Genomic DNA, 14,044 nt, shown 5'->3' with positions numbered 1-14,044 from the left:
CACCCTTCGCAGGATCTGACATTAGAGGCAACCCAGCTGGGATTCCAGAATGGAAAAAAAAAAAAGGAAAGAAAGAAATGGAACATAACAAAGTGGCAAGTGAGACAAAGAGGGTTGTCCAGGCGCTCCATAAATCTTCAATTCCGTTCATTGTTCATTTCTAAGGACCGAAGTGTCCTAATTTATATAATCTTTTCCCTCAAGGACTTTTCATCAGATAAACCGGATTCTTCCACCCAGAACTTGTGAATTGAGCCGGTTACCGGAAACCTCCAGCCCCACCCTAAAATCCTCTTCCTCTTCTCTGCGCTTCGGGCTGCTGCCAGCAGGTGGCGCCAGCCCGCCTGTTTTCTCCTCCATGCCCTTTAGGGTGTTGGAGTGGGGTGGGGGTGGGGTCGGGGTTGGGGGGAGGAGAGGCCCAATGGCAGAACTGCTGAGCTGGGGCCAAGATTGCTTCTGGCATCTGGAATGCATTAACAACAGCCCACAAATCTGAATCTCATCTCCTTGGAAGAGAGTGAAGGGGAGAGAGAGAGAGAGAGAGAGAGGAAGGAGGGAGCTTGAAATACTAGGGAGGGGAGGAGGGCAGAAAAGATGCCCCCCAGCTCAGGCATCATTACCTGGAAAGGTGTGCCTCTGCCCTTAGCTAGGCCAGTGCAGCCCCCAGCAGCCCCCAGCATGCCCGCGGTGGTGGGGGAGGGGACGCCCCCCCCCCCCCACAAGGCCTGGAGGAAGGAAGCGGTGAACTAGAAAGCTGCAAACAAAGGATGGCATGACAGGGTCCCCAGAACTCTGCCTGCCAGTCCTTCTTTTCCTGGCATCCCTGTCCCTTCCAGGCAGGGACAAAGAGGGAAGGGGTGGAGGCCTGCCACCTTCCTCCTCTGCATGTGATTTTGTCAGTTCACGGAATGACATACCCTTGCTTCTGTGGGTGACTCATGGGTAAGGGTGACCGGGTCCAATTCCAGAAAAGATCTGTGTTTTATGATTCCTACCCTGGATTTCATCCTTATTTTATTTTATTTTATTTTATTTTTTTCTGGGCCTTCATGATGATGGATTTGACTATTCAGTGCCTTGTAGGCTGCAAACAGCAAATGAGGTCTGACACCCCTCTGGGTGGGGAAGGAGGTCGGAGAGAGATGAGGGTTGGGGACGGGCCACCCGCACACCTTCTGGGGGGCCATGCCTCAAGCGGTGAGGGTTCCTGGGTTTGGGGAGGGAGGTCTGGTTCTCTTTCTTCCTCCTGCAGCAGGAAATACCTTCATAGATATAAGATGGAGAGGAAGGGGGCAGTCTGTGTTTACACCTGTTCTCAGGTGGGTGGCCCCCCAAATCCCATCAGTTTCCCACCCTTCCACCTAAATCCCATTGTTTTCACCTCAAGCTTGCTACTGGCCGCCTCTCTGTGGATAACTTCATCTTTCTGTTACTGTTCCTGGAAGCTGTTTGGTAGGATTGTGTGGGAAGGAAGGGTGCAGGGCTGTGAGGCCGAACCACCAGGCCAGGCTAAGCTGACTTTTTGTAAGGCCCTCTTTTCTGTCCTACTTTCCCCGGGAGACTCCCTGAGCAAGGGTTATTAGTAGCAGGTCATAAGGCTTCCAGTTGGAGGCATGCTGCAGCCGGTTCCACACGTATGGTGTTCCCGAACTCTCTCCCCAGAGACACATTAGATGAAATAGAAATTGTCAATAGTTTGCCAGGTCAGCTCAAGACTGGGAGGTGGGCATCGTGGATGTGGAACTAAATAATCTCCAAGTGGTCAGAATGAACTCCAAGAGGAATAAAGGACAGAAGAAGAGGATCTAGTGATCATAGTGAATCCCAAGTTGGAATGGGTCAATGGGGTGGGGCAGTGATGGTTGAGCAGGGACAGACTCTGGGAAAACCCTGACAGAAATTCATCAGCTCTATCCTGCACTTTCCTACTGTTTCAGTTATAGGAAGAAAGTCTTGGTTAAGAAATTTAGAGGAATTACATACTATAGGTTAAACAAGTTAGAAGTTCCAAAAGGGCACAATGTGGGTCTTTTACATCTTCTCTCATGAGGCTTAACGATGAATAATTGCAAGTATCCTCGAGAGCTTGCAAGATATTTTCACGCACGATAATTTCCAACAGCTTCTCATGGTTGCAATGAATGAATTGTAGAATGAAACACAATTCTGCAAGTTCAAAGAGGTCAAATAATGAAGAGTCTACCTTAATAGCAGTCACACATTATCCGGCATGGACCATCAGACCTTCCATGGCTGTGTGCCCCTCACTTACCCTTTACCTTTTCTTTTCACTTAGCACACCTCTCCTTGGCTTATGGGACCTTTCTTTCTTGCTGATGAGGCCAGATGAGGTATAACGTGGCGTCAAGTGATGATAAGGTTTGAGCCCTGGCTCAACCTGATGCTACGGCCTCTGTGATCTTGACCACGTCACTCTCATTCTTTGTGCTGTAGTTTTGTGATCCATGCAGTGGAGATGGGGACAGAGCTCCTCCAGGACTACTGGGGCGTTAAGTGGGATTACGTGGGTGACAGAGTCTGGCAAAGTGTACTAGGGTGGGTCGATGGCATTCCGATGCACCGTAGGACGTTACACTTCCTACCCACTTGGGTCGTCGCCAACACAAATTGTTTTAAGCAAATGATACCTGCTGGGTTGGGAGGTGGGACAATTCAAAAAATCAAAATAGAGGCCAAAAAGGCTTCTTTCTTAAAACTGAGGCCATAGTCCAGGTGGGATCCCTGAACAAGATGGCAGCTCCAACCAGCAGAGGTTTTCCTCAGGGGGGGAGTTAACAGCCGTCAGTGCAAGGAAGCTCTGTGATGGTGTTAGTGTGGCTTCTGTGACGTCTTCAAGCACACGGGCGTTGGCAGAGATGGACCTCTCTTCACTGGAGGCAGACCCCACGCATGTCTGTGTCTCAGTGGAAATTATGACCCGACATATCCTCAGAGGGAGATCCATTCATCCACTTGGAAAGGACTCAGCGATTTTGAGGTGAAGAGACACAGAGTTATTCAGGAATCTCCTCAGGGGTATGAGTCATCACATTTCTAAGCTCATTTTGCCAGGGGAAACTGAGGCACAGATCCTCAAAGTGATTTGTCTGAGGTTGGACAGTCAGTTACAGCAGAAGCAACACTCAAACACTCATTGGTTTGGAGTCCAAAACAAGGGGAATGTGCTGACTGCCCTGTAGCCATCAACCCAGGGCTTCTCCACCTGGGAAGAGCAGGTCCCAGGGCGGGGTGGGCTCTTTAGAAGGCAGCTAAAGTACCACACCGTTGGGAGAGCCAGAGGCCACTTCCTGCTGGCTGAGACTGAAGGATCCTGACTCACACCCTGGGTTTCAAGACAGAGGAAAGACTGAGTTTGCCCTGGGGACGCAGTAAGTGTAGACTCTGGGAGCAGCTGGGCAGTCTGGGCAGCCCGTGACCATTCCTGGGCTGCCACCTTACTCCCCCGTGGTCTTCCTGAGCTTAATCAAGGAGAGGCACCAACATGAAAGGGGCTCTAGCAGACAAAGGGCATTACCCGGATGGCCAGAATCCTGGACTTAGAGAACATGCTTTCTCCGTGAGCTGCAACAGCCTGACTTTGCAGGCTCATCCCTGCTTTCTTCCATTCCCTTATCTCTCTGGTGCCCAGCATCTGGCCGCAGTCCCATCCTGGCTGTCTCCTCTCCCTGCACCACCCACCTCACGCCAGCCCCAGCCTGCACCTCCCCTGCCCTCTCCCCACCTGGAGGGCTTGTTCTTCCATTTTCCCCCGGGCTCTGGAACCAGTTTGTGAGGTCAAGTCCCATCCCTGCTGCTGTGTGATTTGGGGGCACGTTATTTAATCTCTCTGAGTTTTTTTTTTTTTTTTTTTAATAGGAAAAATGGGGGTAATAATAGCATCAACCTCTTTGGGTCATCGGTTGGTGCTCAGTACTTAGCTATTATTTACGTTTTCGTATGTTACCCTAATCTGGCTCTTCTCTGGGGGTCCTGCTCTGTGGGAGAGGAAAGGGAGGTGACTGGGTCAGTCTTCACCCACATCTCTAGATTGATGAGGAAGTGGGGACACATGTACCTCTCAGGGTGACCAGCCACTCTTTGGGCATAATGGGGGGTGGGGAGACTTGAACTTCTATGTCAGAGTTTGCTGTGTGTTCACCAAACCCCATTGCCTTTTCCTCCCTGGCATGAACTAGACTACATTTCCCAGCTCCCCTTGTGGTTAGCTGGAACCATGTGACTTCATTTGGACCCATGGAATGAGGACAGCTTTGCTGCCATAATGCTCCTCCTTCCGGATCTTGTTCTTACCCCCAGCCTCCACCCCACTGAGTAGTCTTCAAGACTCCCTTTCACTCCCCCTCCGCTGGTAGAAGAATGAAGAGAATCCCAGGGCCCCAGAAGAGGGAATATAGTAGCTCCAGCTGGTCTTAAGGGTTAACTTGCTTCAAGGTAACACACTTCTTGCTTGCTGACTTAAAGCCCTTGAAAGGTAAGAACTAACTAACTTTCTTTGAGGTTTGCAGACCACTGGCCTTGGAGAATGAAGGACCAGAATGTCCTCAAGCCACCAAGGGCAGCAAGTCTGTTTGAAGCCCCCTTAGCTTTCTGATTAGCCTAGCAATCTTTTACCTAAATGTTTTTCTTTTTTAAGGTCATACAAATGACTTTAGTGACCTCCCTTTATGTATCTGAAGAATTTGCTCTGCTTTGCAGGAAGAATAGAGTACTTTTGCACAAACTCCTGGGTGCCAAGGAACCAGACCTTCTCGCAACCCCCTTTCTGGGCACCGAGAAACTAGAACTTCTTGCACACCCTTGAGCACCGAGATAATTCTGTAGCTCGCATCATCGACTCTGCATGGACTCAAGAAATGTCATCACTGCCTTCCCTTAACTGATGAAAGCCCTTTAAAAAAATCTCTGAGCCAGGCAGAAGCCTTGGAGTTGGCCTTTGGACAAGAGTCTGCCTTCTCCCCAGGTGGCCAGCTACCTGAATCACACTCACATTCCTTCCAGTCAAAACTTGTCTCTAGAGTATTGGCCCTTTGAGCCATGGGGCAGATGAACTTGGGCTTCGGTGACAAGAAGAGGCCCGAGATGGAAGGATCCTGAATTCTCGGGTGAACCCAAGGAACAGAGCTCCCTTGACCATGCAATGGGGGACCATGACATGAGCAAGGACCAAACTTTGTGCCAAGCCAGTGAAATTGTGGGATATCTGTTATAATGTCAGACTTTACTAAGTCAACCTACATTCAAATTTATTGTTTAGAAATATTAACCTAAAAAGTTTTCTATCTTTTGGCGTATTTGCTTAATATATATAGTATATATATATATATATATATATATATATATATATATATATATTCATTCTATCTTTTGGTGCACCTGCTTAATATATATAATATATTGGTACAGTATATCTTTCTATAATTTGATGCTCAACCTTTTTTTAAAGAATTATTTATTTATTTGACACAGAAAAAGAGAGAGAGAGATAGAGATCACAAGTAGGCAGAGAGGCAGGCAGAGAGAGAGGGGGAAGCAGGCTCCCCGATGAGCAGAGAGCCCGATGAGGGGCTTGATCCCAGGACCCTGAGACCATGACCTGAGCTGAAGGCAGAGGCTTAACCCACTGAGCCATCCAGTAAAGTCATTTGCTCAAACTTTTAAATGATAGCTGATCGAAAACATTTAAAAACCAGTGCTTTAGCCTATCAGGACTAGGTCTCTTTCTCATTTGGGGCCAGTGCCCACCAGACTGGATCCCTTTGCCCCTTCTGGCACCTTCCAGATCAAACTGTTGTGTTTTCTTTCCTTGTCCTGCGGTCTGTCATCCTGGAAGAGGTCAGTACTGAAAAAACAAAAACAAAAACAAAAACATAAACAAGAAACCCTGCAAAAAACCAAAACAACAAAAAACAAATTTGACATGGGCTTTATTTTGAAGAAGAGTTAGCAAAGAAGAAAAAGCAGTTCTGCACTAGGAATTAGAGGATGGGTGTTTTATTCCCTGTGTTATTCCCAATAGCTCACTTGGTCACAAAGATTAGGGCATGTCGTCTCTGGGTCTCTGAGCTCTTATTTGCAGAATGAGGTCGCCAGACTGGATAATTTTGGAAGCACATCTCGGCTCTCACATTTGATGGGCATTGTACTCTGTTGTTTTATGTGGGCGTGTGCTTAATTTTGGAGTAAGCTTTAAAGGATGGCTTTGGAAATATTGTGATTGTATCTTTACGCCTGTCCCTTCCTGCTCACCCAGAGGGAAGGAGCTCTGCTGCTTTCTGGGGATTTATGTGTGGATGGCACTTCCAGGATGGGTTTGGAGACTGCTTGTTTTTGACTGTTGAGACGAACCCACAGGCTCCGTGGAATGACTCTTTTCCAGTTCCTGGTTCCTGTAAAGGAAATCCTAGCGTTTCTGAAGACCCCAACGCCCAAATAATTTGTTCCAAGGAAATGTTCTAAATTACAGATGTTTTTTCTCAGCGCTTTCCAATTGTCTCCGGGGCCAGAGCACTCCTCGCCCAGGGCGTGGAGCATGTGGTCATGTGGTGGTTGAGAGGAGAGCCAAGGCAAGAGCAGCTGTCCCCAGGGTTAGGTTTTTAACTGTTGGGCATGGCCAGGACCTCAAGGGCAAGTATTCCCTCTCTTGAACCTTCTTGTCCACACCCCACAGGAAAGAAATCCACACCTTCCTTCTACATTTCCACCAAGCTCGGGGGCTTAGGGGAACTCCCATTTTCAATCTTGGTCCCTAGCTTTGCAAGCAAGAGAGCTCCGTGTGTTGTAACCATTATACTAGTGTTCCTGGCTTCGTTAAGTTCTGGAAATGGAGGTTCCATTGTACCTGAACATAGACAACACAACCTTTCTGAGTCAGTGTACACTCAATCACGTCAGGAATTTTTTGGGTTTCTTTCTTTCTTTCTTTCTGAAGTTCAAATCTATGGTTTTCCCACCTCCTTTGTCTTTCTGGAAAGGAGTCCGAGTGCCGTCATCCATTATCTAACATGGGCAGGGGGGTGGTGGGGAAAGGCGTCAGTCCTAGGGATGTTGAAATCTGCACCGGTACCCACGGACGTCCTATCTTCATCCCTATCCAGTTGCAAGTCATGCAGTACCTTGACCTGTGCCTGTTTTTGACAAAAAAAGATTTTGTCACTAAAGATGAAGAAACCAAGACGTCGAGGCATCGTCGAGGTGTCCTGGCCCTCACACCTCGGGCTGCTGGTCCTCAGTCCCCTGTCTGCTCCCGTGGAGGCATATGGCTGCTTCCCTGACCCCTGGGGTTTATAGGACTCTATGAGGAGCTCAGCTGTCTGGACACCCCATGCAGGAGTGATAACTCAACCCTCCTGGCGGCCACTCTCCCATTGGGGAATGGAAGTACTCTCACCGAAGGGGAGACTAGAAACTCTCTTTGGTATGGAGGAGAGAGGTGAGAGAGAAGATGGCCCCCTGCCCTCTTCCACAATATTAACTCCACAGCATGGGGTGGTGGGGAGTAAGAGAGCCCCCAGATGGGTTTGGAAATCCCACAGGAGAGAGCCCCCTTCCTGTGCTGGCCATCTGGGACCAAGGCAGGCAGCAAGCCCGCTTCTAAACCCTATTTGCTCCAAGGGGGATGTAGCTTTTGCCCTGAAAATCCATCCTCGATCAAGTTTTAACTTAAACACTCCTTTCCAATCCTCAAGAAAGGAGTTCTTTCCGAGCGCCTGTGATTTGCAGGGTGGACAAGGAGAATCTCGAACTCGGGCTCATCTCCTCACGAGAAAAGCTTAAAAGATGAACTTTCAGTGACCACAAGTTGACCATATGCACAGTTTTTGTGATTTACTTCAACACTGAGTCATGATGGAGGAGACCTGTTGGCCTAGTCTGCCAATCAAGTAGGATGGTGTGCGGACGTCCAATTCCTCATCATATGGACACCAAGATCCTTTGAGAACACTATGAATCAAAAATAATCCTTAACCACGTATCTCCTTCCAAAGCATGGATTTTCAAGAAAAGACAGAAAAAAAGTCTTTACAGTCTTTATGGCCCTTCCTTCCCCTCCCTTTTTCTCTCTTTCTGTCCCTATAGCTGACTCATATTCTGCACATTAGTGGTTTACACCAGAGTTTCTCAACTTCAGCCCTACTGACATTCTGGGCCAGATAATTCTTTGTTGTGGGGGACTGTCTTTGCTTTGTGAGGTGTCGGACAGCATCTTTGGCGTCTACACACAGACACTCGTAGCACCCCCCCACTTCCAGCCATAACAACCAAAAATATTTGTAGATATTTCCAAATGTTCCCTTGATGTGTGTGTGTGTGTGTGTGTGTGTGTGTGTGTGTGTGTGTGTGAGGAGGGAGGGGGGAAAAACTGGCCCTAGTTGAGAACTACTGGTTTAGACAAATTACAAGTGAAAATGTCAGTTGCTTCTATGCACTGATAGTACGGTGGCCAGCAGTATCATCTGATAAAGGAATTTACTAATATATTAAAATAAGAGTGTGCAATTTCATTCTAAGCCCAACATCTGTCATTATCCATAAGTCCTTCCCCACCCCCACTGGGATCCTGGAAATAGGGTGAACTGTTTTTGCTGCTCAAGTATAATTTAGAACGATGCCTCGACGTCTTGGTTTCTTCTTCATCTTTAGTGACAAAATCTTTTTTTTTTTCCCTTTGGAAAATATGATTTTGCACGTGCTTTACAAAATTCAGTTGATTGATCTGTGAGTGATTTAATAGTTTCTTAACTGAGACTTCCCCTAGAGATTTGGGTGGATCCGTCAGTGTTCCAGTGAAATTCGATTTTTTTTTAATTTTTTTTTATTTTTTTTTATGAAATTCGATTTTAAGACACAAATTGCCATAATTCCTGTTCATGGGTTTCTTTTTCTGGCAACGCATAGGAGATGAATGAATTTGCAGATTTCCTAGTCACAGTCCTACTCCGTTCTCAGTCCGTATTCCCACGGAGGCTGTGCTTGCTGTTAGTGATTATGATGTTCTTTCCTGATGTCGTCTGTGTTTCCATCACGCCATTCTGACTATGCTCTATGTCACTCCTTCCATCATCATTTTTATTCCTTTATGCCACAGTGAATTTCTTTTAAACACTTGATCTGTTTTTGTGCCTTGGGGCTATGGTGTGAGACAGTAGGGACAACAACAACAATGAACAAAGAGACACACACCTTATAAGAAGTAACCTGTGGGGGGGTGGTAGGTTGGGGTACCAGGTGGTGGGTATTAGAGAGGGCATGGATTACATGGAGCACTGGGTGTGGTGAAAAAATAATGAATACTGCTATGCTGAAAATAAATAAAAAATACATAAATAAAACTATGAAAGGCTCAAAAAAAAAGTAACCTGCAAATAGGGGTGCCTGAGTGGCTCGGTGGTTAAGCTTCTGCCTTCTGTTCAGCATGATCTCAGGGTCCTGGGATCGAGCCCCACATCGGGCTCTCTGCTCGGCAGGGATCTGCTTCCCCCTCTCTCTCTGCTTGTCTCTCTGCCTTACTTGTGATCTCTCTCTGTGTCAAATAAATAATTTATTTAGTCTTAAAAGTCTTTAAAAAAAAAAGAAAAAGAAAAAAACCTGCAAATAACGAGAAGACGTTAGGCGAGCTGAACCACACCTTATCAAATGAAAATTAGCCAAGATGAAGAACCTAAGGCAGTCTGTGTAACTTATACACAGACTTTGGGTTTAGCCACTTGGGTTGTAACGACGAGTAGGAACATATCCTTCATTCTACCTTTTAAATGTGTGGGAGGTAGTGAATGATCAGTTCCATTACATTTTCCCCGGATAGCACCAGTAGCTTGACCGTCTTCTGGTTCCTAGAGGCTGGCCTGCAGGGGGATCTCTGGTTTTCAATGCCCATTTTAGGAAATGCTGAGCGAGTGTAAAGTTACCAGGTACGAGAATGGTAGAGCTCAGGAGAGACAGTGCCTTATCTTTGTTACTTTAGATGCTGTGAGTTCCTTCTCCAGGCTAGACAGCAAGCTGTCTGCAGACAGGGGCTGGTCTTCTGATTCCTATGGATCTCTCCACTGTCTCCAGTGCAGGGCTCTGGCCTGACCCGTACAAAACTCTTGGCATGAGAGGGCGAGGCTGCATATTGCTGCAGCTTCCGCTCTGGATGCCTGTGTGACCAGAGGATCCCTTTCAGCAGAGGGTGAAGCCCGGCGTTGAAATGCAGACAGACAGGTCCACAATGCCCAAGCCCTGTGGGGTCTGAGCTGCACAAATCCATTCTTTTGACAAAGACTGGTGCTCTCAGGCAGACAGCTCAGCAGTGGAAGCTGGCCCCCAGCATTGTCTGTGGCAGCCACCCAGCGGCAGTCCCCGGACCCCATGCCCTGCTCTCTGGTGTCTGGGAGGGCACAGGCTGTCCACCCCAGTCAGCTGCTGTCCTTCTTCCAGCTGATTGGCTTCTAAGCCAGAACCAGGCTTGGGTGGGGGTGGTCTGCTCCCTCCCAGAGAGGGCTTCCCTTCATCCCCTCTGTGGTCTGATCACATTGCCACACCCATTTCTCTCTTGGAAGTTGAGAGTCCATTTGTCGGGGGCTCCAACATTGTTGTTCCTCTGAATGACCCCCAAGATGACCCCTACAGAGGGGGCAGGATCATGCCTGATGGTTTCCCATCTTTACCACAGGTGAATCTGAGGACACAGGTGTGTGAAAAGTTGAGGTTAGGTTCATTTAAGAACAGTTTTGTATTCTGGAATGGGATGTTTGAAACATCTTTCAGAAGGGTGTATAGAGCATTGGTTAGGAGGATGGTTTAGTAGTGGTTCTGGGAGGAGGAGCTGTTGGGACATCTGGGTGGCGTTGTTATTGCTGTTATTGTTCTTTTTTGATGCTGCCATTTATTGCGGGCTTACAGTTGTCAGACACGGTGGGGTGCCTGGGTGGCTCCGTTGGTTAAGTGTCTGACATGGGATTTCGGCTCAGGTCATGATCTCAGGGTTGTGAGACTGAGCCCCGCTTTGGGCTCCACACTCAGTGCAGAGCCTGCTTGGGATTCTCTCCCCCTCTCCCTCTGCCCCTTCCCCAGTTTTTCTCTAAATTAAATAAATAAATAAAATCTCAGGAAAACCCAATTAAACAATTGCCAGACATGGCATGTATGGTCTCCGTTATTCCCCATCATCCTTCTGTCATCCCCATTTGACAGCTGAGGAAACTGAGACTCAGGGGGTTGGCTTGCCCAGTGTCATGCGCTGTTAACTGGAGACGCCAGACAACACTCCTGGCTTTTGAAATTTTGGTAAGACTCTGAAGTCATGGTCTTGCAAGATCAAGGGTGGAAAACCAAGGGTGGCTTCACTGGCTTCCAACGACTGTTCTGCTCTAACACATGTTTCTGGATGTCAAAATCTCCAAAAGTCCCTTCGGTGAGGCCACATCCTAAGAAACATGTGAACTGAGATCTCTCTGTGCCTCTTCCCTTCCCTAGTCTTCCTGGGGCTTCCTCCGTCCCCCGGAGGGAACCAGTGTCTTTGTGTACTTTACTGTTGGGTCTGCTTTCATCAGAAATCTCCTTGGATCATTTGCTTACACTAAAGAATATGGGAATGATAACAGCTTAAAGTATTTCTTTTCCAAATGATGATGGAACAGCAGGCATCAGCCAGCAAATCCTCGCAGAAGTATAAAGGTCCTAATATCATTCCAGTCCTCAAAGTCTGTTTCCCCCAAACTGTTCCATCTCACTCCTCTCCCCCAATTAGGCATATGAGGAAATCAAGGTTCAGAGAGTGGCCTTGACCCTGACGGTCAGTAGTTTGTAGGCCTGGACCAGAATTCAGGACTCTGGATCCTCCGTTGGGAAATCACATGGAGGAATGAGTAACTTGAAGCCTCACCCACCCTGGAATGTTCAGATTCCGGGCACAGGGTGATACGAGGGGCTCGGAACATTCCAGAGGAAACGAATGCAAGATGAGCAGAGAGACAAAGACCCGTTAACACCAGGCTCACGCAGTCCATGGTGAGGGTGGCTGGAAACATCCCAGGGGTGGTGGCCGCCCAGGTCAAAGGACACCAACAGGAAATGCTGACTCCCAGGGCCCCTGGGCTGGGAGGAAGTGTTGGCTCAGCCTCCAGGCTGTGGGGCTGTGAGGTCTCTAGGCTTTGAGAGTCAGCCCAAGGTGACTCAGACTTCCTGAGAAGCCTCTTATCTCAGCCAGCACAGACATCTGTGCTTTCCCTCGCTGGAGATGTCACCCATCCAGAGCCACTCCCTCCCCCCAACCATATCAATGGCCCTTCACTGCTCTATAGGGAGGGTCTTATGAAAGGCTTCATGACAAATGCTCTGTGATTGTCTCTCTAGGATTTCTGTCTGTTGCCATTCCCTGTCCTCCTCCTTCTGCCCAGAGGCTCCTGAAAGTCCAGGAAGAATCGACTCATTGTTCCCATGAGCTTTTTGACTACAGGAGAAGCAGAGACATCATTCTAGCAACGATTTTTTCCAAACTAAATCGGGACAAGATGCCTGGATGGAGAGAGTGTCCTGGTTGGTGGCACATGAAGACCACATGCTTTAAGTTGGCCTTATGAATGGGTTTTCTGGGTAGGGTTTGAACACAGGGATGCCATGTAGGGTGGGTGTGAGTCACAGTCAAGCTCTCTCCAACCTGATCACCAATGGGATACCCAGCTAGAAGATGCACATGTCCTCAAAGACCATCTTGAAGGGGCTAGAAAGGGGGGTGACAAACTTGTCGCTCTTCTTGCTGATGGTGGTGGAGACCATGGAGCTTTACTACATGAGGCACTACTATATGGTAATTAGACGGTTTTAAAGTTCTCAGCAAATACATACCCTGATGGCCATTCCTTTTAATTTGATCTTTAGTCTTAGAGCTGGTAAGGATCTCCGAGACCCTTTCATTTTGGAACTGAAGAAATAGAGTCTCAGAAGAGTTAAAAGATTGACACAAACCCTTACAATATTAGAAATGTTCAGACATAAACAGAAGCTTCCCGACTCCCAGTTCAGTGACATGATCCTAGCCAGACCAGGTTAATTCCAGAATCCAGATCCTCTGATTTAAAAATAACCCTCTTATACGAATGGACAACAGGCACAGGAAATGCAAATCACCAGTGAAATGCAAATCAAAACCACCATGAGAGATCACCTCATACCTCTAAGGATGGCTATTATCAAAAAGAACAAGAGACGAGTGTTGGCGAGGATGTGGGGAAAAAAGATTCCTTGTGCACTGTAGGTTGGAATGTAAGCTGGTACAGCCACTATGGAAACCAGTGTGGAGGTTCCTCAAAAAGTAAAAAATGAAACTACCATGAGATCCAGCAATCCCACAGGTATATCCCACAGGGTGTATACCTGAAGGAAATACACACTAACTCAGAAAGAGATCTGCATGCCCATGTTCATTGCAGCATTGTTTACAATAACCAAGATATGGAAACAGCCTAAGTGTCCATCAATGGATGAATGGATAAAGAAGTTGTGATATATATGCATATATATATATATATATATATATATATATGCATATATGTTTATCTCCATACACATACACACACACACACACATATTTCTGTTGTATGGAATATTATTCAGCCTGGAAAAAGAATGGACTACTATTCAGCCAGGAAAAGAAAGGAATCCTGCCACTTGTGACAACACTATAGGACATTTAGGACATGATGCTAAGTGAAATAAGGCAGACATAGATAAATACTGAATGATCTCCTATGTGGAATACGAAAAAAAAAAAAAATGAACTATTGAATACAGATTGGCAGTTGCCAGAGGCTGGGGGGTGCGGAATTGGAGAAGGGGCTAAAGGGGGTCAAGGGTACAAAGTTCCCGTTATATAATAATTAAGTCCTGGGGCTGTCATGACAGTATGGTGACTATGGCTACCAATAGTGTATTGTATATTCAAAAGCTGCTAAGAGAGTAGATCTTAAAAGTCCTCATCAAAAGAAAAAAAATTTATAACTATGTGAGGTGATGGGTGTTACCAAGGTTTGTTGTGATCATTCCA

General features: G+C 47.1%; 1 protein-coding gene across 1 annotated transcript in view; it reads left to right on the top strand.

Annotated features, from left to right (window-relative positions):
- The first annotated feature begins 4,180 nt into the window (after positions 1-4,180).
- Positions 4,181-14,044, top strand: part of CDRT4 (CMT1A duplicated region transcript 4) — a 59,059-nt gene continuing 49,195 nt past the window's right edge. Inside the window, exon 1 of the mRNA XM_004760133.3 lies at positions 4,181-4,492. The gene's annotated coding sequence lies outside the window, so the exon portion shown is untranslated. The remainder of the gene's footprint in view (positions 4,493-14,044) is intronic.

Source organism: Mustela putorius, unplaced genomic scaffold, assembly GCF_011764305.1.
Source record: "Mustela putorius furo isolate JIRA1106 unplaced genomic scaffold, ASM1176430v1.1 tig00000867_pilon_pilon_pilon, whole genome shotgun sequence".
Taxonomy (NCBI): Eukaryota; Metazoa; Chordata; class Mammalia; order Carnivora; family Mustelidae; genus Mustela; species Mustela putorius.
The sequence above is the reverse complement of the archived record's forward strand: the minus strand, read 5'-3'. Positions and strand labels throughout refer to the sequence as shown.